We start from the raw sequence: 25,887 nt of genomic DNA on the forward strand, positions 1-25,887 counted from the left end.
ATAGAAATGTTTGTAAGCTACATAATTGAGATCTTAAGACACTCAAAAACAAATTCATAACCGCGCTAAAAGCTATAAGTGGTTGATAGTTAGAAAAAAAGGGCGGTTATAACTTACAAGTTAAGTTACATCTATCTTCATCTAGCTGTAATCTATAACTTGAGGTACCCCTATATATTAACAGTTTTTCTTGCATCACAAGTTATAATGACGGCGAGGCACAAAACTTGTTATCATCTTTCCTTTCAACAAGAACTCGTCTTGAAGGCGGCCCGAACATGCTTAATACCACCTGCATGCAAACAGATGATCAGTAGTAGTTTGCGGTTATATAGGTTTCATGAACATATTAACGTATGCCAACTTACTGGTAAGAATATTAGACCATGCAAGAAACCAAGAAGTACCAAGACTAGGTACATTTGGAAGTAGTAAACCTGCATACCATAAACTGGTTTTTAGTACTAAACAAAATATCTCACATACTAAGATCGCTCGCTTAACGAGCTCAAGCTGGCTCACAAGCCTATCATCTATAAATTTTTTATTTAAAATACTAAATATATATTTATATAATATATATTATTAAGTATAAAGTTATGATAACAAATGTACATAATATATGTTATGTTATATATAAAAGATATAATTAAAGTAAATATATAGCAAAAAGTTACAAACTTATATGAATTAATTAGTAAATATAAATGAGCGAAGCCCGAGCCAAGCTCAACCTTGGAAAAATACTCACGAGCCGAGCTCGATCTTTAGAAATAGAGCATGAAACGAGCTCGAGTTCTAGTAAGTTAAGCGAGCTGAGCTTGGCTCAACTGGTTTACACCCCTATTAGTTCTAAGTAAATGGTGTTTTGTCGAAGAGTTGGCCGGGTTAGGTTGCCCATAAATAGTTTTTGTCCATTTAAAAATATATATAAACAATTATTGTCTTCAAAAAACAATTTATTGCACTTATAATATACATCTTTGAATAAAAACTGATATTGGAGGTTGTCTGCATTAATGATAAAATGTGGGCTTTAACCCATTTGAGATCAAACACAACTCAAATCAACCCATTCATAAGTAATTGGGTCAAAATATTTAGAAGTAGAATAATACCACAAATATTTCGGTCTTTGAGAAGCAAAGGACTATTACTCCTACCAGCTTTGTGATTGTTATTCCACTGCAGCAAAAAGACATTAAAAAAATGTTATAGTTTCATGATTTGTTTTTAAATTAAAAAAGGCAATAATAGGTGCTATAAATGAAATGAAGAAGTAAATGAAAAGTAAAATCGGAAACCTGAAAACTGAAGCACCCATTGTAGCCAAAGACTCCTTTGTCCGTTGATCTATATCACCACTACTAACCTGTCGGTAAAGTAAACTACCAGTGAGAAGTGACCTTTCTACCCATGATAACAGTATTGATAAAATACAGCAATAAAAAATCCACTTACCAAAAAAGCATGTGTTATATGTACACAAAACTCGACAGAAATACCAACTGACATCACAAGGTTCACAACAGAAACAGCATTCAGTTGGATGTTCAAAACAGCCATGACTCCCTGTATACAATGAAATTATAAATCTTTTCAAGAAAATGATAGAACTTATAAGTTTCAACAGGAAAGCAACAAGAATGACATATACCAGTAGATCCACAAGAATCATCACCAGAACAAGAACAATTATTCCCGAGCTCCATATGCTGAAATGAAACCATCATCAAAAACTTCGCATTGCAACTTTAAGTCAAAATAATAAGATAATAAGTTCCAAAACTTACCTGCATGTAATAACCAGGCAGACAACAAATACGGCGCCTGTAAAGTGTAAAATAATGGGAAAGTAAGTTACTGGTTCTGCAAAGCAAGTCAAACGGTCAAACCATATACTATGGAAAATCACTAACCAGTAGCTACTGCAAGACTGATCAATGCTGTCTTCCATATGTCAAGATATTGTTCAAAGAACATGTAAAATACCGAATAAGGAAAAACCTCAATCTGCAAAAGGAGGTAAATGTTAGTTATGAACTTACGTTTATAAAAACAATGCTGTTAATAAATTATCTATAGGTTTTCTGTTTAACCCATTTTGAGATAAAGCCCGAATCGACCAATTCATAAGTAAAAGGGTCGAAATTGCCACCATCTAAAAAAAGTATACAAATATATAAACATGGGCCGCTGCATGCTTATGTGTATTACCTTTAAGGATTTGGAGACCCGTGAACTAAATTCTCATGCAGCCCTCATTGAGTTGACAAAATCAACCTGAATTTAAAATTATTTTTGATCATTTAATAGGAATAGGATGTTATAAAAACTCACTTCATTTTTAATATATAGTTTTCTACCTGCTTGTTTAAGGGTGTGTGATATGTACGGAAGGAGGATGCTGGAATGACACCATCCTCAAAGCCTGCAAACAAAATATAGACTTATATTTCTATCTTTAATGGGTTAAATGGTCAAACAAAAAAAAATTAGCCAAAAATGACAAAAAGTGGTTCTATGATATTATAAACTACATGGAGCTGCACGAACCGTTAAGATCCACACTATTGGTGTAGGCCCCACGGCCGCCTTTTGCACAGTCAGCAGAAGGCAAGGCAGCAAGAAACCATGGAAGCTTCTCCTTGAATTGTGTTGTAGTCGGGCGATCATTTTGTAAATCCGAGTGACGAAAACACTAAAATGTACAAATTTTAGTTAATCATATATTAATATTAATAGCAAATATAATTATACAAACAACGTTTCAGAAATGTAGTAGTTACCGTGGTACAGTCTTTGCAAAATCCATTTACACTACAAGAACCGTCACTTAAAGAACAACAAGGAGGCTGAAAAACACATCATACACTTTTAAGTACATGAACTTAGAAAGTAATATCATATTTATAACTTCATTTATTGCATAATGTTTAAGTAGTTTAACTAACCTGATCATCAGGAGGACAATAAGTTTGATTAGTGAACTTCCTGCAGCAGCCAAAAGCTTCTGGAGATACCCAAACAAGAAAATCATCAAGCCATGAAGCAGCAGGTTTAGCAATGTAACTGGACGTAGGTACCAAAGAAGCTTTTGATATCTGCAATTTTTTAATAACTTTAAATAGATATAATCTTAGATTGGTAATTTATTCTGAAATTCTTTTTAAATAATTACAAGTATACCTCATTTAAAAGGGAGTTTGAATCACAGTGGTTGATTTAACACAACTGATTTGTCTGACCAGATTCTGAACTGTAATTATAGTTTTTCACAACAAAATATAGAGGGGGGCCGATTCTGAGATACTCTGATACGTTATTGAAATAACCCTGAAGAAAAAAATGACAGATCGATACTTTGTATGATTAATTGTTTACATTTTATTATCAAGAGCTGATACCTGAAGATACGAGTCTTGAGGCAGAACTATTTTTTGTTCCAAACCAGGTTGGATTCTTGTGCATAATGCCTTGTAAAAATTATAATAAACACGATAATAAAGTATCAGAAGGGTGAAAGATAAAAACTGTAAAGAATACAATCAAGAATACACCAATGAAATAACCTACAATGCTGGCCAATGATAATGCAGCAAACACGGAAATGACTAGTAGTTTGACCCACCATACACCTAGTATGGGTGCATGAACCTCCTGAAAAGTAGCATAAGTTTCACATGATAAGACCACAAGAAGAAAGTTAAAAAAACACTTTATCAATGATGAAAATTAATGTTGACCTTCATGTATCGAGTGAGTAATCCGTATTTTCTCTGATCATTACCTACAATAGCAATGATTTCAGATACCTAAATAACATGAGAAAATATAATAAAATAGTTATTTAACAAACCTTGATCGGTATCTGCAAGTGAACCCGAAGTTCTAATACAAGGAAAACAGTCAATCCTCTGGTCTTCAGCTCTTAGAAAGTCAAAAACAATTAAAGCTACAAAAGCAGTAACTTGCAGAAGGAAGTCCAAGAGTATTGCCAGCGCTGAAATTTTTCTCAAATTTATAAATAAGTTACATAAAATATATGTCGATAACAATAATCTAATGTTTTCTAAGTCAAGAGTTTTAGGAGGATTTTATGCACTTCATATGACTTTCAACCTATATCCTAGTTGGTTAACTTAGTTGGCTACAAGTCGTTTGACCAATTAGTAAACGAACCGAGCGTTCACACAACCATTTGGTAGAAAGTTCGTGTATGTTCGTTCATTCAATAATTTAACGAGCATAAAAACACATTTTTTTGTTCATTTAAGTAAACAAACAAACATGCACACATGCCTTCTTCGTTCAAATACTTAAGTGAACACTCGTTTATATTCGTCCATTTACATTTGTTCATTTAATAAATGAACGAACATGAACACAGTTTTGTATATTGATTAAACAAATGAAGATGAACACATGCCTCAATTGTTCATTTTGATTTGTGAACATTCGTTCATTTATGTTTGTGAACCGTTCTATAATATTAACAAACAAACATAAACAAACACGAACATGTTCATTTTTTAAAGAACGAACACGAACAAGAAAACCGTCCTTTTAAGTGTCTGTGTTCATTCAGTTGTTAAAATAAACTTAATCAAACAAACACAGAAAAGGCCTCTCGTACCTGCAAACATAGAAAATACTCGGCAGGCTGGCATAGGAATAAAACTCCCAACTGCAAATGCTAAAACCTCCGATAAACTAGCTAGAGTTATAGATGGGCCCACTTAATCAAACAAACACAGAAAAGGCCGCTCGTACCTGCAAACATAGAAAATACTCGGCAGGCTGGCATAGGAATAAAACTCCCAACTGCAAATGCTAAAACCTCCGATAAACTAGCTAGAGTTATAGATGGGCCCACTTCTGCAAGTGCATTACTTATTCTGCCTTCTAGTGGCAATTCAACCTGCTGCCTTTTAACTGCATGTACTAGAATGCACATGTTGTCTACTCCAACCTGTTTCCAATTAAGTTTGACTTCAGGTTAATGGTCAACTGTACTATATTATTGTTCATATGATAAAAAAAAGGTGAAAACTTACCGCCAAAACAAGAAAAGGGATGACTTCCATAATAATGAGTGTAGATTTTACTCCAATTGCACTGAAAAGACCAACTGATGCAATAACAGAAAGCATCACAAGTATCACCCCACTAAGACCAAGCAATACCTGGAATAGAAATATAGAATAATGATTAATTAAAACTCTAAACGTTAACATATAAAGTGATCATCTTAAATATTAATAATGATTAATACCTTGGAAGAAATATAAAAGGAAGTGAAGCGAGGAGTATCGCCCAATGCTAATGATATATAAGCAAACATCACAGGTAGCTTATCTGACGAGTTAACATTTGAAGAACAAATTAAAAGTGTAATTTTAAGCAAAAAATTTAAGGAGCATTTAATAAAAATTAATGATGTTCAATCCTTTTATTCTACTGATTTAAGTCCTGGCTTTACTTAACTCGCTATTCCTAAAAGAATTCTTTCAAATTAAATCAAGGGCAAGCTTGTAAATACAAAAATTAGAAGATCAATATTATTGGATTTTAACTAGAGTGTGCATGGGTCAGTTTCAGGCTCAAACCGAACTAGAAACCAAAATTTCGGTTTTGAAAAAAATTCGGTTTTGTTTTTTCGGTTTTCACAATGGTTTTGGTGATTTTGGTTTGACCATTTGGGTTTGAAAATGCCGGAAAAAAACCCAAATAACGAATCTAGGCCTTTTTTTGTCAAATAATTATTGACTGATTATACACATTTGGACCATAAAACAAAACCGTCAGTTTTCTATTGGGTTGGTTATTTCGGTTATGTGCACTCCCCTACTTTAACATGTGCCACTAAAGCACAAGTCCCTAAAGTTGACTATGAAACTAACACACAAATAAACTATGCACTCACCAAAATTGTTATAGCATCTGCACTACTTTCTCTTTTCAGTTCTTCTTCAATGGAGCTTTCAGATGAATAAGATAATGTCAAATTCTTGGATTTCACCATTGGCAAGAGCTCATCCTGTTACAAAGATTAATGAGTTTTCAAACATATTGTTATATAATTGCAAAGAATGTGATTAAAATTTATAATTTGAGAGGAAAAAAAGACTAAAAGGTTACAAACCTGCACTAACTGAATGAAGGCTTTCTCCCAAGCAACAGCCTTTTTAGTTTCATTGCTTTCTTTATCCATGGCGTTGTTAACGGGATAAGTTATAATAAATGCAGATGCCTGACTTTAAATCATCATTATAGGGTCACTATATAAAACATATGAACATTTGTAATGATAAATAAATAAATAAATAAAACTCATAAAATTACCTCAGAGTAATTGTTACCAGAAAAACCTCCTAATGCTGTGCTTGGTTCTAGTGGGCCTTTGAATGCGCTCATACAATTCTCATCAGAAGTGTAATGCTAAAATATATTATTTGAATAATTAAGCCAATTGTGAGACATAATTAAAAACATATTTTCAACCATTCACATGAAACTATAAACAGTGTTATACCTGAAAGCAGTATTCAGCATGGTCAACACCCCCAAAGTCATCAAAGTTTTTGGGGTCCATTTTGTAATACTGCAACATATATATCCAAAACAAATCATCAGACAACAATAAAGAACATATGGTAAAACATAATCACGTACTAAAGATTCTGATATTAGTTAAGAGTTAACTACACTGTGGTTTTGACAAAATAACAGATTTGGATACCAACTTAAGAAGTTGCAAATTTGGGGTCCGTGTTTTAATTTTGTAACAAGTTTGGATATTACCACTAACTTTTGTTAACTTTTCTGTTAAGTGTATATAAAATGACCAAAATACCCTTAAATATTAAAAAAGGTAGAAATTAAAAAAAAGCTAACTGCCCACCTATATTTTTATAAAATGCTCAAAAAAAAATTTGCTTTTAAATATTTAAGGGTATTTTGGTCATTTCATCTAGACTTAATAGATAAGTTAACAAAAGCTGGTTGTTAATAGCCAAACTTGTTACAGAATTAAAAACCACGAATCCCAAACATGCAACTTTTCAAAGTTAGCTCAAACATGTTACTTTGCCCAAACCAAAGGGACCATCTGCCGATCTGCGTAATTAACTCTAGTAGTTAATATAACAAAATAACTACCTGCAGAATACTTTGTGTGGCACAAGCCTCCCCAAGAGGTTTCATGCATATGTCTGTTAAAGAAACCAATGATCCGGTATAATTGGCCCGAATTCCATCTACCTTTTATTAACATAATGCAAATTGTATATTAATATATGCAACCGAAGGCGTATATCAACCTGATAACTGGAAGGTAAATTCAAGCAGTACCTTTTCTTGTATGTCAAAAAGTAACTTTATATTTTCCTCTGTGACAATAGTTGGTGGTTTCATATTCGCACCTTGAGGTTTTGTTGCCAATAGTAGCTGTAAATTAACAAACTTCATAAACACGAGAACATTTTTGTAAAAAAAAGCTAACAGATATTAAAAGAACCAAACTCTTTTAACTTTAACTGAACAATTGAACGAACTGCTTTTCTTGTTCATGGTCGTTCGTTAAGAAAATCAACGTGTTTGTGTTCGTTAATGAACAGTATAAATGAACAGTTCACAAACAAACAAACATAACTAAACATAGATGAACAAGCATAACTAAGATAAAATCAATTAAACTGAAGTGAACAACAATGTGTTGGGCCTAAAAATAATAAAAACTAAACTATAACAAGCCTAAAAAATTAACTGAATATATTAACAAACGTAAACGAAAGAATATAAACAAAAGAACCGACATGTGTTTTTGTTTGTATGTTTAACTAAATGAACAAAAATTATGTTCATTTTCGTTCGTTTATTAAACAAACGAACTTACCATCGAACAGTTCACTGAAAGGTTGGTTCGTTTATGGGCCTAATTTTCTGTGAAACAATCATGCATGTAGATACTTTCTCACCTGCTCAATTCTGTAGAAAGGTGCCAGGTGGCTGTCAAAGTACTGTTTTTCTTCTGCAGCTCTACTCCCATGGCCTACCCAAAGCTTCAATAACAGAATTTTGATAATATTAATACAAACAAAAATTATTTTAATAACAAAAGCAGTAATAAAATTTTGTTCATACCTTTTCAGGTCGTGTCTCCACTTTAAAACTAAGTAAACCCAAACAAAGAAAAAGAACAACAGCCAATGACGAAATCAAGACAATAATTGGATTTCTAGCAACCCATGTTCCATATAACCTGCAAATCAATATCTTGATCAAGATTTTAAAGATTGATCATATGTGTAGGTATTTAGCATTTGACTGTATGTCTGTATGAGCTCTAACCTGAAATATTTAGCCATATATCCTTGCACAACTGAAAGCTGGACCCCACTTGTGATTTGAGGGTTATCCTCCAACATCTAAAAACAAAAATGTGATATATATAGCTACAAAAGTTATGCATATACACACACAGGGTGGGATTATACTAAAAAGCCAATAGTATCTAAAAAGTGTAGGAAGCCGCTAAAAAGCTCTACGTGTCGAAACGGGTAAGGGTAGATGCGTAAAAAAACGGGTACAATAAAAATATCATGTTGTAATAATTAAAACACTTGGGTAGAAATAAACACCATGTTGAAAATTTAAATACCATTTGGAAATCACACCCAGTTCAACCCACTTAAAAAAAGCTTTCTTTTATTTTATATAACAATAAGATACTCAAATTAGGGTTGGCATCATTTAAAAACTCTAAAATAGTTAAGAACTCTAAGGAACCCTTAAAAACTAAACAATTTTTTAATTTTTTTTATATATTAACATTATTTAAGAGTAGTTTTATCATATTTTATATAAAATTTTTGATTACATATATTATTCACAAGTTTACATACATGTAAAATTTATGTACTAACAAATTTACATAGGTGTAAAACAAAACATAGATATGTATAAAAACTAATTTTCAAAATTGTAATTGTAGATATAGATATAAAAAATGACAAAACTACTCTCAAAGAACATTAACATACAAAAATTTTTATAACAAACGTTAGTTTTCAAGGGTTCCTTCAAGTTCTTAAATAATTTAACAGTTCTGTAATGATACTCATCCACTCAAATTAAACATAAAAATTGCTCCGTTTTACGATATTAGTTTTTTTTAAAATATATTGATGTATGAAAAGGTAACGTATTCTTTAAGAAAACAGAACTTTATAAAAGTCAACAATTGTAGGCTATTCCAGTTTTACCCCTTCATTCCTTTTGATTCGAGAAATTTGCTGATGTGGCACCCTTAGATCATCTTAACCATTGATATCCTTCTTTCAATGGTCCATAACCGCTCTTTTTACCGGAAACCAAATCTACACACACACATATATATATATGTGTGTGTATACCTGTATGTATATTTGTATATTCTTTAATGTACATTTATATCCAAATTTGCAAATTAGTATTTTACCTGCATGGGAATATGCTCATCTTTTTTCCCATGGACCTGCTGTACTGGGCCACCCTTAGTCACATGCATCAATGATTTAGTTCTCAAATCCGGGTTCCTTTCTTTCCTTTTATGCAACAAGCCCCACCAAAGAAACAAGGAGGCCAATAAGATATACAACGTTGCTACTGAAACTTCAATGCATCTTGCCTGCATGGATTTAAAACTAAATCACTAAATGCATAGTATAAGGATGTGTTTTGGACGTAAGTATTTGATATTCAATATGAGAATCTGATAACCAAATGTTATAAACAAGCTGTTAAGATAGTATTCAGATGCACTTAATCGATTTAAAGTTGTAAAAGTATAATACTTAAATGTTTGAGAGTATGGCATATCTGATTATCTAAGGTATAGATAAAATGACCAATTGGACAGTATTGCAATTAGTTTATGATTTCTGGTTAACCTCAAGTGTGCCAATCTTCACTGAACAAGAACCCTTTTTATGAAGCGGTTGAGGGGCAGAATTGGAACAAACAGGAGCAGAAGGACAGTCACCACAAGAACAACCTAGTGACGTGTCACCACATGAATAAGTAGTGACATTCATTGGCTTCATTCCTACTGCCATGAAGAGGTAGGTCCCAGCAGAGCCCAGTTGGACCCGCAAGACTCACCTTAAACAGGGACGTCTGCGCAGAGACCAACTGGATCCGCAGGACCAACCATGCTCAGAGACGTGACGTCCTTACGCGCAGTACGCAAGCTGGTCCCGCAGGAAATGCCTCCCAATGGTGGACTCCGCCTGTCCCCGCAGCCTCGGATACAAGCCATCAGGGAAGGCCACCCGCGCAGCATGGCTACACGCACAAGGCACTTAGCTCTCAATCGTTCAGTGTCACCTGAAGGAATGAGCCAAGCCGGGAGCAATCCCGCACAGAGGCGGGAGGGGGAATACTCCCGCCCAAATAAGCCAGTCCGTATACTGAAGGATCTTTTACTGTACCTGACGAGGTATGGGCAAAAGATCTGATCAGAGATGCGACAGCTCACTGACAGCAGCATGGCAGACAGCACGCCACAGCACTGTGACCAATAGCCGCCGCCTACCCACCAACTCCTGCCATACCACGTGCCTAGCCTGTAGTTGGCAGAAGAGGAAGAGTGCACGACACGCCTGCTCTGTGTCAGCCGCTACCTATCCACCACTCACAGGCAGGGCACGTGCATAGGTTACAGTTGGTAGCGTGTTGGGCCGGCTAAACCCCTTGGAAACCTACCTTCGGCTATAAATACCACAAATGGTATGATCATCTGATCTTATCATATCTTATTACATTATCATCATAATATACCTGATATCTGCTCTAGCAATCTCTTAATATACTTTTATATTTAAAGAGCAATCTAGTCTGATTCTCACGCCGGAGGGTGGTCACAAGGAGGAACCCCCCCCTTCTCAGTGACGAGCTCACGGTGTCTGTTTTGCAGGTTATCAGAAGAACCATCTTCCAAGGGTCTAACCCCTCGTGGGAAACATCTCTCCAACCCCCAGGTTACCAGTAACCTGCCCGGGGTCCGGTTAGTGTTTCTTCATTGGCGCCATCCGTGCATAAAGCTAGAACTACAATTTTCTCCAGTTTTTTCAAAACTTTATACAAAAGATGGTTAGAGAAATTCCGGTAACCACAACCCCAGCTATTGGGGGGAATACCGGCAACACAGTTTTTACAAACACTACTCCGGCTACCGAAGCCGGAGCAAGTGAAGTAAATTTTACGAACACTACCCCACTTACTAAAGCAGGGGCAAGTGCAGTAAATGACCGCCTACTGGGATCCACCGATACCCAGTTTGAAAAACGAAGACTCCCCCGCCAGACTCTCGACGAAGTCAAGGCATGGGCGGAGGCACGACAAAAGGAATTCCAGGCTGAGTTGAACGAACGCTTGCGTTCCGTGCAACAGGCCGACGAATTCGAATACTGGGAGGATGACTCGGAGGAATCCGACTCCGACGCGAACCCTCGTCATAAGGCAAAAGGGAAGCGTAAAGAAACGGAAACCCAACCGAAAAGGCATTTTGGACAAGCCTTCAAACCAAAAAGCATAGATGGAAGTCCACGAGACTTCTCTAAAACGTTCAGACCAAACGTTACAAATGCAGGAACGTCCAAATTTGCAAGGGACATTGCTGAAGCAATTGCCCCGAAAAGTGCTAAACAAATGCCTAACATAGGCACATATGACGGCCTATCTGATCCAGACGATCATTTGAACAGGTTCATAGCGGGGGCAACCGTTAGCAATTGGACGGAACCCACGTGGTGTTACATGTTCCAAATGACGCTGGTGGGGGCTGCTAGGGCTTGGTTTGATCGTTTACCGGTTAACCACATTTACGACTGGGCAGACTTCCAGCAGAAGTTTAGCCAACACTTCAGCCAGCAGCGAAAGTATACCGAGGAGCAATGGACAATCCTCAAATGCACACGGGAAGAAGATGAATCTCTGCCAAACTTCATCACTCGCTTCAACTCAAAGAAGTTAAGTTTGGGCAATATCAGCGAGGATCTTGTTCGCGCAGCCTTCATCCAGGGCGCGCAAGACCCAGAGCTTATCCGCACCCTAACGGGTAAAGATGGAATGCCATCCACATGGGATGGCATCATGACAGCAGCCAAACGCTATGCGGAAACGGAGAAGCAACTGGGTAGAGACCTTCCGCAGAACACAAACCTTTACACCCAGAGGACGAGAGAGGACAACGTCCTCACCGCCCGATTGAACAAAAAACGGAAGCAAGGCATTTGGCAGTCAAGGGTAAACTTTGACACCTCATCCGGCTTACAGCACCGATTGGGTGAAAGGGATAATGTAAAGCCGCACCGGAACTCCAGATGGACGCCACTTACCAAAAGCGTCACTGACATATTTGCTACTGAGGAGCTCCCATGGCCAAAGCCTCCAGTAATCCGGCATCGTCACGATGCTGATCGGAGCAAGTACTGTGACTATCACAGAACAAAAGGCCACAACACTGAAGAATGCATAGACGTAAAAGACATGGTCGAAACATTCGTCAGAGATGGGACGCTCGCGCACCTCGTGGCGAAATAAAAGCTAGGCAGGCGAGTGCGTATAGAACCCCAGCTGGGGAAAACACGAACCAATTCCAGCTTCAAAAACGAGACTACATGCTGCGTAAAGAACGAGATCCCGAACCAGGTGCGTATCGGCTCGATGGCACTCCCATCCCAACATGGAAGGGAGTTCAATTACACAGTTTGCATGTAATCAATTCCAATTTGTAAAGAGAAGGCCAAGAGCCACTTCTAATGGAAATGATTCTCTTTAAGAATATCGAAGCTGATGATTTTACATTTATACTTTTCTGGACACTAATATGCCGGTTTTCACCGCATAATTACGTGAAGTCATTGCATGGGAAGGCGGTCCTACCCGCACGAACCCAATAACGTGACAAACCTTCACGCAGGTCAGTTGAAGGGGAAAAAGTTCAGCACCCAAAAATGAAAGTGCCGGTCTATCCGCATGAATCATTAAGGAAACTGAATAATAACCTGTCAACAACCGCGCGTCGAACGGTTAAAACTATCCAACACTGGTGACGACATTCACATTACGTGAAGTCGTTGCGTGGGAAGGCGGTCTTACCCGCACGAACCCAATAACGTGGCAAACCTTCACGCAGGTCAGTTGAAAGAGTTCATCCCATTAAATGAAAGTGCCGGTCTATCCGCATGAATCATGAAAGGAAAATGAACACTAACCTATCGACAACCGCGCGTCGAACGGTTCAAAACAAAATTCTTAAAAAGATGAGAAAAACCTACACGCAGGTCAGATAAGGGTAAAGTTCTGCCATCCTACTAAGTGCAAGTGACGGTTCTACCCGCACAATCACGAAAGAGGAAGCAAAACTTCACCTATTATCAACCACGTTCAAAGGTTAACTTATCCTCAAAAGATGAGAAAAACCTACACGCAGGTCAGATAAGGGTAAAGTTCTGCCATCCTACTAAGTGCAAGTGACGGTTCTACCCGCACAATCACGAAAGAGGAAGCAAAACTTCACACCTATTATCAACCACGTTCAAAGGTTAACTTATCCTCAAAAGATGAGAAACCTACACGCAGGTCAGATAAGGGTAAAGTTCTGCCATCCTACTAAGTGCAAGTGACGGTTCTACCCGCACAATCACGAAAGAGGAAGCAAAACTTCACACCTATTATCAACCACGTTCAAAGGTTAACTTATCCTAAAAAAGTAAGAAAAACCAGCACGCAGGTTAGATAAAAGTTAAAGTTTAGCCATCCTACCAAGTGCAAGTGACGGTTCTACCCGCACAATCATGAAGGAGGAAGCGAAACTTTAACCCACTATCAACCACGTTCAAAGGTTCTTATTCTGAACACTTGGAAAATTGCTAATTTAAACTAAGTATGCAAGTCATAAGTTTATAAAGCAAGGAACCCAAAGAAGGAAATAACAGTCTTATACGCAAAAAGATTAATATTTCAATGATGTATTACAACAGTGGCCGGGTAACTACCCGCCTAAAAGAAATCTATACAAAGCTGTCTATCCTAGCGGTGGGAAGAGATCTTCAGGATCAGGCTTCAGGGCCACCTCCGCTTGGACCAGCACCGTCTGAGCGTGGCTGCCCAAGGAAAGCCTTAAGGATGTTTAGCCCATCATCAGCAGCAGCAGCCTCATTCACCTTCTCCACCACTGGATGCGGGAAGGCAGCGTACTGGTTCACAGCTTGGTCATAAGCAGCTTCAGTATTAACATTGAATAAAGGGAAGTTGGAGGGCGGAAAGCCTCTCTCAGCAAACCCTAGACCAAGCAGGAAGCCAGTCTTCTCCCCATCCTCATGAGAAGCGTTGAGGGCTGCGCTCATCGCATCGTCATAAGAGGTCTCTGAAAGGACCCGACGCGCAACCTACAAAAGAATACAAGTTAGAACATTTTCTAATTACGAGCGGAAAGCGTAAAGAAAAAGATAAAGATACCTGAGGCAACGCTTCTCGAAGCAGCCATTGGAGGGTAGCTTGACTTTCTTTGTAAGCACGTTCGGCTCCGTTTTTATCAAGGTTGGCAAGTTGAACTTCCTTGGCGGCAGCCTCTTCGACGCTTTTGAGTTTCCTTTCAGTGCGGTCAAGCACCCCCCTCTGGTCAAGGATCTCCTGCAGCTTCTTGGCATCTTCCATTGCCAAGGCGTCATGAGCATGCTGAAGAGCCTTTAATTTGCATTTAAGCTGCTCATTCTCTTCGCGAAGCGGCTCAACAACAGCTTCAGCCTTGGCAGCCCTCTCAGTTGAGTTTCGCGCAGTCTCCTTGGCCAGCCGAAGCTGTTCATTCACAGCTTGGGCAGCCTTGGAGCGGGCCTCGAGTCGCGCCTGGACTTCAACCTCGAGGGCCTTGAATGCCTTCTCCTTCTCGGCTGCGGCAGCGGCCAACTGCCGGTTCTCCTCCCGAAGAGCCCGCGCTTCAGATACATCTTTGGCGCGAGCTGCTTTTAACTTGTCGTTTTCACGACAAAGCAGCTCGACGCGGGGCTGCGTCCGGGCCTGGAGAACCCGAAGCTCATTGGTTAGCCTACCCTCTTGGTAGCTAGCCATGGCTTCCCCCAACGCACCATGAGGAGCAGCGTGGCGAGCCCAGTCCACGCACTCCACAGGGGTACGAAGGGTTGTTCCTCGGCGTATGTTCCATCTTGGAACATACACTTCATTGGAATCCGACACTGCAAAAGAAACAAAGGCAGTTAGGAAAAGATGATAAAAATATATAAGGGAAAAAGAACCCTACGTACCTGTAGGGTCAATAACAGGCCGATAGCCGCCAAACCCATCACCTGAACCTAAAGGAAATCCATCCAACAGGTCAGGCAGACGGGAAGGTGGCATAGATCGGCGGGAAGCCTGGCGCATACCTGATGGTCCGGCCGTCGGTGCCGGTGGCGCAGGTATAGTGGCAGCCGCTGTGGTAGCCATGTTTGGCGCCACCTCCTCAGCAACAGTAACCGCCGGCTCCGTGAAAGATGCTGTAAAAATTGCACTCACGGCCGGCGGAGACACCTTCTCAGCTGGAACAGCCTCAGGAAGGCTGGAACCAGCGGAAGCAGGCGTAGACGCCTGGGTCGACGCCTCGGGAAGGCTGACCGAGCCTACCGTCATTGGCGGGGGAATACTTGCTCCAACTCCACCCTGGAATGCGTCAACATCCACACCTGCACAAGCAAAAGTGTTAGAAAAATTTATTTGAAACAACAAATCTAGACAAGAATTATGGGGGTACTCACGGGGTTTCTTGAGCTTGAACGCACGGACGAGCGGGGGCGAACCCGATGGAGCCGGCCTCTTGACACCGGTAACCGTCGTCGTCGCTGCCTCCCCGGAGGTAACACCTGCAGCCTCCGGAGCGGTGGTCTCCTCACCACCGGGCTTCCCCGCCACCTCTGCATTATCTGACTCCGAGTCAGATAGGACTACCGGGTCGGCCGTAGAGGCCACCTTCTCCTTGCCCTTCCCGACGGCAGCCTTTTTCTTCCGCACCAGTGGAGGACCTTCTGCGGATTCCTCAGAAGAAGAAATGTCATGAACTCCAGCAGCAGGCACAGCATTGAGAGGTTCAGGGTAGAAGATAGGCTTACCTGGCCGTCGGTGGCTCAGGATCTCTTGGCCTGGCGGGTAAACCTCCACGAACCGACCCGCGGTCTGCTCTAAGATGGGCAACTCGTTCTCGTCCAGAGCACGAGTACCCATCCGCGCGGGACCATCTTCCTCCCGCGGGTTCAGGAGCGACTGAAGATCGTTCCCCTCTGAAATCAACAAGAAAGTTAGTAAAAATCGAAGTCAGCAAAATGAAACAAGACGTACCATAAGGGACAGAGTTCGAACCATATTCAAGGACGATCGGAACCTTATCCGCATTCGCCGCCTTCCACACCCGGCTCATCCCCAACATCACCATCGCCGACTCCGGAAAACGGAAAACCGGGGATTGGACCCGGGAAATCTTCGAGAACCATTCCGCCTCCTCGTAGTTGAGGGCGGGAAGGTTCGGAAGCGCCTGGCCATTCTTGAACTTCATGGCGATGGGGATGGCGCGAGCGGATATGAAGAAGAACTCTCTTCTCCATGAGCGAAGACTCCGCTCGGTGGTACAAATCTTTAAACCCTTGATACGGGTTGTAAGAGTGTACCACCCTTGGATGCACCTCCATGTATAGAAGGTCATCAGACGATCAACGAGGGGCTCAAGGCCCAGTATCCGGCACACCCACTCAAAGTGCCGGACCTTGGCAATGGCCATGGGGTGCACCTCTGTCAGGTGCACACCGTGCCTCTCTAGGACACGGTACACAAACTTTGTCAACGGAAACCTAAGGTTCCCGTAGACAAAGAATGCAGCATAAACCCCGATCTTGCCACTAGGGGCATCGTACACAGTATGGTGGGGTTCAGGAAACTCAGGCTCGAGAGACTCGAGCATGAACTTCCTGATGATATACTGGTACAGATCGACAGAAAGAGAGCACTGGCATTCGCCAGCAGTCTTCTGGTCATCAGCATCATGAGAAGACATGGTGGAAGAAAGACGAAAAGAGATTTCAGGGTAATGCTTTACTGAACAGAAAAATTCGCCGGAAATTACTTGAGAAGAAGAGATGAAAGTGGAAAGTGTGAATTGCAAATAACCCTCTCCCCCTTTATATAGTAATCGCAATTAATGCGATGAATTTAATGCGGAGGAGAGAGAATTCAAATGTGCAATGAAACTATGACACGTGGCAAAAAGCAAGCTGGCAACAGCTGTTGAAAGGACGTGTGCCAGTAATTTCGCGGCCACGCGCCCGAAAAATCGCTCCCACGCGCCTGAAAAAGCAACTGGAATGACCATGTTCTGTCACGTCACCATAACTTCCTGCACGTCCTGACACAGTCAGAAGAAACCGTCGCACGACGTTTCAGAGGTTTATCTTTTCACCAACTCTTCGAATTTCAAAATTCAAAATTCGAAAGTATTAAAAAGTAAGCGGGAAAATACCCCTTACCCCTTGGCAAGCAAGTAACCGTAAGTCGGCTGCGGGTACAGTGTTAAGGCAAAACCCTTCACATACCTAGCACCTGCAGGGAATTGAAGCCAAGAACCTTGGTGAACAAGTAACCGTAAGACGGATGCGGGTACAGTGTTAAGGCAAAACCCTTCACATACCTAGCACCCGCAGGGAATTGACGCCAGGAATACCTTGAGAGTAAAGTAACCGTAAGACGAGCGCAGGTACAGTGTTAAGGCAAAACCCTTCACATACCTAGCGCTCCGCTGGGAATTGAAACCAAGAAGGATCTTCTGGGCAATGCTTGCGGAAACGGAAATAGCATCCCCGCATAGCGGGAACATCGAGAACTACGTTGTTTGAAGCTCCAGGATGGAATTGGTGGTCTTAACATAATTGATCACTATGTTCAAAACTACCAAAACCTCATGGAAAATACATACAACTGGGACTCAATGCTCCTGACTTGCGAGGAGGTTACAGACCTACCCGCATCATACCCAAAGACCAAGCAGGAAACTCGGGCATTTCTGCAAGTGACAAGGACTTCCGCGGAAAGAATCCCCATGGAAAACCTTACAAAACCCTTTTCAAAACCCTTTGCTCAAGTCCAAAAGTTCACCTCACTTCATTAAACACTCATGAGAAGAACATTGGACTGGGGGGACTTGAAGAGGTAGGTCCCAGCAGAGCCCAGTTGGACCCGCAAGACTCACCTTAAACATGGACGTCTGCGCAGAGACCAACTGGATCCGCAGGACCAACCATGCTCAGAGACGTGACGTCCTTACGCGCAGTACGCAAGCTGGTCCCGCAGGAAATGCCTCCCAATGGTGGACTCCGCCTGTCCCCGCAGCCTCGGATACAAGCCATCAGGGAAGGCCACCCGCGCAGCATGGCTACACGCACAAGGCACTTAGCTCTCAATCGTTCAGTGTCACCTGAAGGAATGAGCCAAGCCGGGAGCAATCCCGCACAGAGGCGGGAGGGGGAATACTCCCGCCCAAATAAGCCAGTCCGTATACTGAAGGATCTTTTACTGTACCTGACGAGGTATGGGCAAAAGATCTGATCAGAGATGCGACAGCTCACTGACAGCAGCATGGCAGACAGCACGCCACAGCACTGTGACCAATAGCCGCCGCCTACCCACCAACTCCTGCCATACCACGTGCCTAGCCTGTAGTTGGCAGAAGAGGAAGAGTGCACGACACGCCTGCTCTGTGTCAGCCGCTACCTATCCACCACTCACAGGCAGGGCACGTGCATAGGTTACAGTTGGTAGCGTGTTGGGCCGGCTAAACCCCTTGGAAACCTACCTTCGGCTATAAATACCACAAATGGTATGATCATCTGATCTTATCATATCTTATTACATTATCATCATAATATACCTGATATCTGCTCTAGCAATCTCTTAATATACTTTTATATTTAAAGAGCAATCTAGTCTGATTCTCACGCCGGAGGGTGGTCACAAGGAGGAACCCCCCCCTTCTCAGTGACGAGCTCACGGTGTCTGTTTTGCAGGTTATCAGAAGAACCATCTTCCAAGGGTCTAACCCCTCGTGGGAAACATCTCTCCAACCCCCAGGTTACCAGTAACCTGCCCGGGGTCCGGTTAGTGTTTCTTCATGCCACATCAGCATCGGACCGAAAATTTATTGCATAGGGTGAACCTGGTAACTGAAGGCCTGCTTTCCGACCAATAAAAGCAAACCACTCTGCCAAACAAATATACAATCATGTTTCATGTATTTTGATGTATGTACATTATCTTGCATGCATCTATGTGTATAATAAAAGAATAACTGTATTCTTACCTTTAAAATTCTTGGCACCATTGCCAACAAACTCAATAGCCCGTGAATTCGTGGTACCAAACTTTAAATCCTTACATGATTCAAATAAACCCTCTCCAAATGTGTCAGTAATATAGTAGTCGATCCCACCCACAGTCGAATTATTCTTCATCTGAAAGCAATATATGATAAATAAAAGAAAATTCATTTTTGGATTATAAAATGTGATAATTGTACCTGAGAAATAGAAGTGACATTGATGAATTGACTTTGATTTGGAGAGCATGAAAGTTCACAAAATAGGTTCAAAAAATTTCTTAAGCATGCTGGACATCCAACCAGAAAGGGTATAGCCTGCAATAAAAGACAACATGATAATATATAGAACAATATCTAGGCTTGTAAAGGAACCGAACGGACACGAACACGAACACTTAAATGTATAGGGTTTTCTTGTTAGTTATCCTTCATTAAGAAAATGAATGTGTTCATTCTCATTTATGTTCTTTTATTAATAGTATAAACGAATGGTTTACAAATGTAAACGAACATAACTGAACATAGATGAATGCATATTGATAAACATAAGTAAGCAAACACTAATTAAAAGAAAACTTGAACATCATTATGTTGGACCTAAAATATCATAAAACTAGAATGAATTCTTACAGGTGATATTTTGATTTTATTATTAGACTATATTGTAATGGGCCTAAATTTTTCTAATGAATATATAAATGGAGTAATGGACGACATTAAACAGACATAAACAAAAGGTCATGAACGAATTTAAATGAATGAACGTAAATGAACATTCACGGATATAAATGAACGAAGGAGGCATGTGTTCATGTTCATTCGTTTTTAAAAAAACAGACTTAATGCCAACGGTTCACTGAACGTTCGGTTTGTTTATGGCCTAACAAGATCAAATCTTTATAGTTATTTTGTAATGATTCACTGTTTATAAAGTAGAACTGAAGCAAAACATCTTACTTGTTGGACTTGTGAAAGCAATGTATCGAATTGAGCCTCTGTACAACATATGTTTCCAGAAATTGTTGGACATAAACTTTGGATCTTAGATGATAATAAGTCACTTGGCTGTAAAACATGTTAAACAACTACATTAGCTAGTAAACAGATTGTGCAATTTTAGTTCCAAATATGCTCCAATATTTTGTTCGTGTGCTGATAATTATTGATACTGTTATTATCTTGACTTTATCAAGTACCTCAACAGATGGAGAGCCAAAAGGGCAGTTAACTACTTTCCCATCACTCCTCTCTCCACATATATCATACATTGCGCAATAGTTTTCAGCATGTTTTACCCTAAAACAGATGTAAGTTGTTCAAATACACCAAATAAGTAAAATATGACATGAAACAAAAATACATTGCTATCATGTGAACTCCAATTCCCTACAAAAAGCATGTTTCCGCACTATAAGAATGCACTATAGAAGAAAAATTCACCTCAGTGAGAAATTGGAAGTTGAAATTATTCTTGTATTGGACCTTTCTGCACTGCCTATTGATATAAATAACAAGACCTGCAAGAATATATCAACAGTAAACTTGATTATCACAACATTATATTAAATTATACGAAATCAAGATATAATTTTTCATTTTAAGATAGAATCTAGTTTTCCTATAAATAGCTGGTAATATTTAGCATAAACCTGTATATACAATTTTGTCTCATGCATTTTGATATAAATTATATTGAAACCAAGTTGTATCCAGCATTAGAGTATTTTTTTTTGGATATTATTAGACCAAAAACTACTTTAATTTGAGTACAGTCCATTCATTTCAGAAGTTTTTTTACAGCGAGAAGTGAATGTAAAACTCCATTTATCCCTAATTTCACTCTCTTTCTTATTGTGTAGGTGCGTATGTACGTGTGTAGGTACGTATTTTTGTATATGTGTATGTATGTATTTTTGTATGTGTGTAGGTATGTAGGTTTAAATGTGGTTCGGTAGGTTTGAATGTGGTTCGGTACGTTTGTATGTGTGTAGGTAGGTTTGAATGTGTATAGGTACGCATGTATATGTGTGTAGGTAGGTTTGAATGTGTGTAGCAAAGACATAAATACAACCAACCTACATACATGTAGGTAACATCATAAGAAAGGGAGTGAAATTAGGGATTAATAAAGTTCCACATTCACTTCTCGCAAATATATATATATATATATATATATATATATATATATATGAAACAAAATGATCTTATATGAAAATTTGAAAAATAAAAAAGACCACCGATTTTTATTTATTTATTTATTTGTTATTATTATTATTATTATTTGCATAAGAGAGAACTCAGGCTTACTAATACCACATTTTAAAAAATATAAAAAATAAAAAAGAAAAAACTTGCTTAAACATATATATATATATACTTTTAAAAAAAATTCCAAATATAGAGAAAAAGACTTAAATAATAAATACCAACTATTCAACTCATTATTAAATAATTTTCTATAAGTGTTCTTATCAATCCAAGAGGTCCAATGCTCATATCAAAATCAACACACCAAATTCAATCAAGACTTAGTTGTTCAATAAATACCAAACAAATTAATAAATCCAACTTGACTTAAAAAATCCTAAACATAAATACTACATTCCTGCTCCTTACAAATGAAAGATGATAGAATAAGGTTCAACAAATGAGAACTTTATAAATTAAAATAACTTTAAAAACAAAAATAGATCATGCAGAGACAAAATATAATTCGGTGATTAACATGTAAATAAGCTTATATTCATTTTTAAATCAGATAAACATCATTTATTTTTATTATTATTATTATTATAAATTCTTTTACAGTCAACCAAATTCCACTAACTCAGTGCAATCAAGTCAAAATTGACACTTGACACTAACGATGAATATGTAGGTAGACATTTACTGAACAATTCACCAATAATATTATTATTATAAAACCTAACAGGTGTAAATGAAATGAAGAACGAGAGACGGTGAAAACGAGCCTGAAGACATGCAACCGCCGTGTAAAGCTGTGAACGGAGCTTCATCGTTACGTAGCTACTTATGCCGTTGTTTTGTAAGCTGCTGACCGGAGACGGTGAAGAATTCCGGTGACCGGAGGGTTTTGGGTTGGGGTTTTGGCGTGGAGAGAATTGTTATTATTATTAGTTAGTTAGTTATATGTAGTAGAAGTAGTAGTAAGTAGTAACTAGTATATGACTTCAGTTGGAAGATGGGGGTATTTATGTCATTTGGTGAAAGCTAGAAGATGGTGATCTTTTTATTTGGATTGGGAAGTTACATAAGTTAATAATTAATTTGTCCATTCTATGTATCAATGTATGATACTAATAATTTTTTTTAACATTTAGCGAATTATTCAAATGACTTATCGGTTAAATTCATCATATCACGATATACTCGTTTTTTAATTTTGAAAAAACTCTCGCCTAATGCCAACATCTCTGAACACTCGCCCGAAAGCATTACACATACTCGCTTAGTCTCCGATCATCACCCTGGCATTGCTGAAACTAAATGCTTGGGGGCAAAAATCAATCATGTGTCACATGGAAAAACTGAGTCTCTTTCTTATTATTCCACCACCAACTAAGGGTGTTCTTCGGGTTATTTATTCGGGTTTCGGGTTGTTCGGATTTGAGCTCAAAACAAATTGACCCAAGAACCAACCCAAATAAATTCGGTTTGTTCGGGTTTCGGGTTAAACGGGTTGGGTAAATTTGGATCGGGTTTCGGGTTTAACAAATTTAAAAAAATTATCCACCTTTAAAAATATCATAAGTTAAAAAAAGATATTTCAAACCGTTATAAAATCATAATATACATCCATATTCAACAATAATATATATTATTTGGCAAAACATTTAATTTATGACACAAGCATGCATTAGACGGGATGGAGTGCTGTAGCATGTGGATCAATAATTGTGTAAATTAAATAAACATGCTCAATACATATTAGTTTAAATATTATATTGTTTAAGTTTTTGAACATTCTTAACACGTTTTATGATAATTTAATACATTGAGTTCCAATGTGATAGATCAAATATTAATTAAAGTCTTGAGAACAGCCTAACAAAAAATACATAATGTCACTCCGTTACTTCACCGCTAAACTACTCAATAAAAATTAGGGATACATGCATCGATGTGTTATACTTCGGGTTATTCGGGTCAACGCGAATTTTGGTATTTCAACCCAAATACCGACCCGAATATTTTATCTCGGGTTCGGAGGAGTTTAACTGGTTCGGATGAATTCGGGTCGGGTTATTTGTGTCGCGAGTCGTTTCGGTTCGGGTCCGTTATTCGGGTACGGTTAAAAAGCACACCCCTACCACCAACTCATTCGCAATAATAATAATAAACTTTACAAAATATTTTAATTGCTTGATGAATTTATTTATAGAGATTTTTTGTTAGTAGATACACCATAATTCCATAAAAAGAAACTTATTTTTATTAACCAACCACACGCAAAAACCATTTACCATATAAAACCAAAACTTTGAAAATAGTATTTCTTACGAAACTCCATTTCACCATAATAGTGGGGGCCAAAGCGACGTGACGATGTCATGTTATGAAGTGCAAGAGTTTAGGTACGCATTTTAAGCTACCGCAGTACCGTTCATTTTGACGTGACCCTAATTTGTAATTAATTATTCTTTTATTTATAAGATATCTTTTATTTACAAACAGCAAAACAAGCTCCCGTTTTAAGTATAATGGATTTTTATAACGATGAAATCAATATAATCATTTTAAAAATTGATTTAATTTCATATTGATTGGCTTATATATATCTTTGTACGCTTTTTGAAAATATATATATGATTTTATGCTAATAATTAATTTACACTGTTTATCAACTTCAATTCCGGGAGAAAATTTGGACATCCTCGTACTAGACAAGATAAAAGAAATAAAGCGGAATGCCTTGCAGTTCAGTTAATTTAGGCGGTAACGTGTTGGATGATTTGAAAATCAATGAATGATCTCGTTTTTGATAGCATCCTCGTTTCGATGAAGTATAGATTATAGAAGCAAGAGTTCTAGTCTTGATTGGAAGAAATGGTGCAAGTTAATTTGTAGTTTAATTTGTTCGGTTGTGTTTGTTTCTATTTCCTTGTATGTTTCGGGCATACGGTTCTTGTATTGGTCTGTTTGTTTTCTTTTATTAATGTTTGACTTTTTTTTAAAAAAAGAGAGTATTAGTGAGTGAGTCTTCCTGAGACGGGATGTTTTATTCTGAAACTTGACCGACTTTATGTTTTAGGTTATTCTCTTCTACAGTTTCACTCAAAAAAATTTCATGATCTCAGAAAAATAAATAAGAACAGGTCAAATAATATAATTACAAAGAAAAACTATAATGAAATATTACAAAGAAGGAAATTCATTTTTATTTTGTTTAATGTTTTCATAATCGGATCGGACAATGAACTGGACGGCAACCGTTCACCGGTTGGACCAGTCTAACAATTTTTGTCCAAAAAATACGATTCAGGCTGAAAAAGAAAAAGTTTTCTAAAAAATTATATTTTTTTCATAGTAAACCGGTTCAACCGGTCCGGTTCGGGCAGCCAATTTTCAAGGAGCCGAATGAACTGTATAGAACCGGACCGGTAAGTGACCGAAACCCAATCAAACTAGTTCGACCGTCCGGTCTTTCCTGTCTCAACAACATTTTGTTTTTGTTTCCATTTTTCGGTAAAGCAATGTGTTATATGCTTAATTGGTACATATCGGTTATGAGTCTAATGTGTCAAGTTTGAAATGTAACAAGACACTAGAGTTGATGATGAAGTGTGAGTGGATTTGACGTGTTGGACATACATATGTACTAGAAGACAGTTGACTAACTGCTCACAGGTTGACCACCACCTTTATATGCCCCCAAATATTATTACTTTCACACTTGTACTTAGTTTTATTATTAATATACTGACGAAATAGTGGTAAGAATGTTTATTTACTTTTCATATGAGTATGGTTTAACACAAAATACATGACGTTAAAGAACTTAAGATTAAGTATTATTTAAATTATATTATAAAAACTGAGAGACATGGTTATGTGTAAATTTGAAAAAAGAAAATGATGTAAAAGTATGGATAAAACAATGACCAAGAATGAAATAGTTGCACGATTACTAATAGAAGTTGTGTATACATAGTGAAATACGAAAATACGCACATTAGAGTATGCGTGTGAATGAATTAGTATTTAGTATAAACGAATGTATTCACATTCGTTCATTTAACTACATAAACATAGCATTTTGTTCCTTTTCATTTGTCTCTTATTTAGAATAATTCACCAATGGATCATTAAACTTAAGGTTCCTCTGGATGCCTAAATAAGATTGACATTAACCAATAGCATTTAATCATAACCAAGGAAGTTACTTTCTTTAACTAATTTACACCTTTTTTTTTATATATATAAAAGTTAACCTCAATTAGACTCGTTCTTAATATATACAGTTTTTTAAA

The 25,887-nt window shown here is 38.4% G+C and overlaps 1 protein-coding gene and 2 pseudogenes across 3 annotated transcripts in view; 1 reads left to right on the top strand and 2 right to left on the bottom strand.

Moving 5' to 3' along the window:
* LOC143544743 (uncharacterized) overlaps positions 1–10,051 on the bottom strand; it is a 50,229-nt gene extending 40,178 nt beyond the window's left edge. Inside the window, exon 1 of the mRNA XM_077036774.1 lies at positions 10,045–10,051. The gene's annotated coding sequence lies outside the window, so the exon portion shown is untranslated. The remainder of the gene's footprint in view (positions 1–10,044) is intronic.
* Positions 1–25,887, top strand: part of LOC143544745 (actin-related protein 7-like) — a 141,049-nt pseudogene that overhangs the window by 99,118 nt on the left and 16,044 nt on the right. The gene's annotated exons all lie outside the window — the stretch shown is intronic.
* Positions 58–22,549, bottom strand: LOC143544744 (uncharacterized; annotated as a pseudogene). The gene is made up of 40 exons (XR_013137304.1): positions 22,369–22,549; positions 20,837–20,913; positions 20,593–20,692; positions 20,354–20,461; positions 19,595–19,711; positions 19,379–19,529; positions 19,197–19,279; positions 14,429–14,435; positions 9,933–10,090; positions 9,482–9,670; positions 8,353–8,429; positions 8,146–8,263; positions 7,980–8,063; positions 7,354–7,449; positions 7,162–7,263; positions 6,536–6,604; positions 6,346–6,441; positions 6,146–6,253; positions 5,921–6,040; positions 5,276–5,353; positions 5,058–5,186; positions 4,774–4,972; positions 3,860–4,003; positions 3,747–3,790; positions 3,577–3,660; positions 3,408–3,476; positions 3,190–3,336; positions 2,955–3,104; positions 2,790–2,855; positions 2,557–2,701; positions 2,367–2,431; positions 2,218–2,283; positions 1,920–2,013; positions 1,794–1,830; positions 1,658–1,715; positions 1,462–1,572; positions 1,305–1,372; positions 1,119–1,185; positions 369–437; positions 58–292 (listed from the first exon to the last, which is right to left on the bottom strand). The product of XR_013137304.1 is annotated as an uncharacterized LOC143544744 (transcript).

The sequence above is a fragment of the Bidens hawaiensis genome, unplaced genomic scaffold (assembly GCF_021521415.1).
Source record: "Bidens hawaiensis isolate Kalapana, Puna unplaced genomic scaffold, B.hawaiensis_p1.1 tig00013743_1, whole genome shotgun sequence".
In the NCBI taxonomy this organism is placed as follows: Eukaryota; Viridiplantae; Streptophyta; class Magnoliopsida; order Asterales; family Asteraceae; genus Bidens; species Bidens hawaiensis.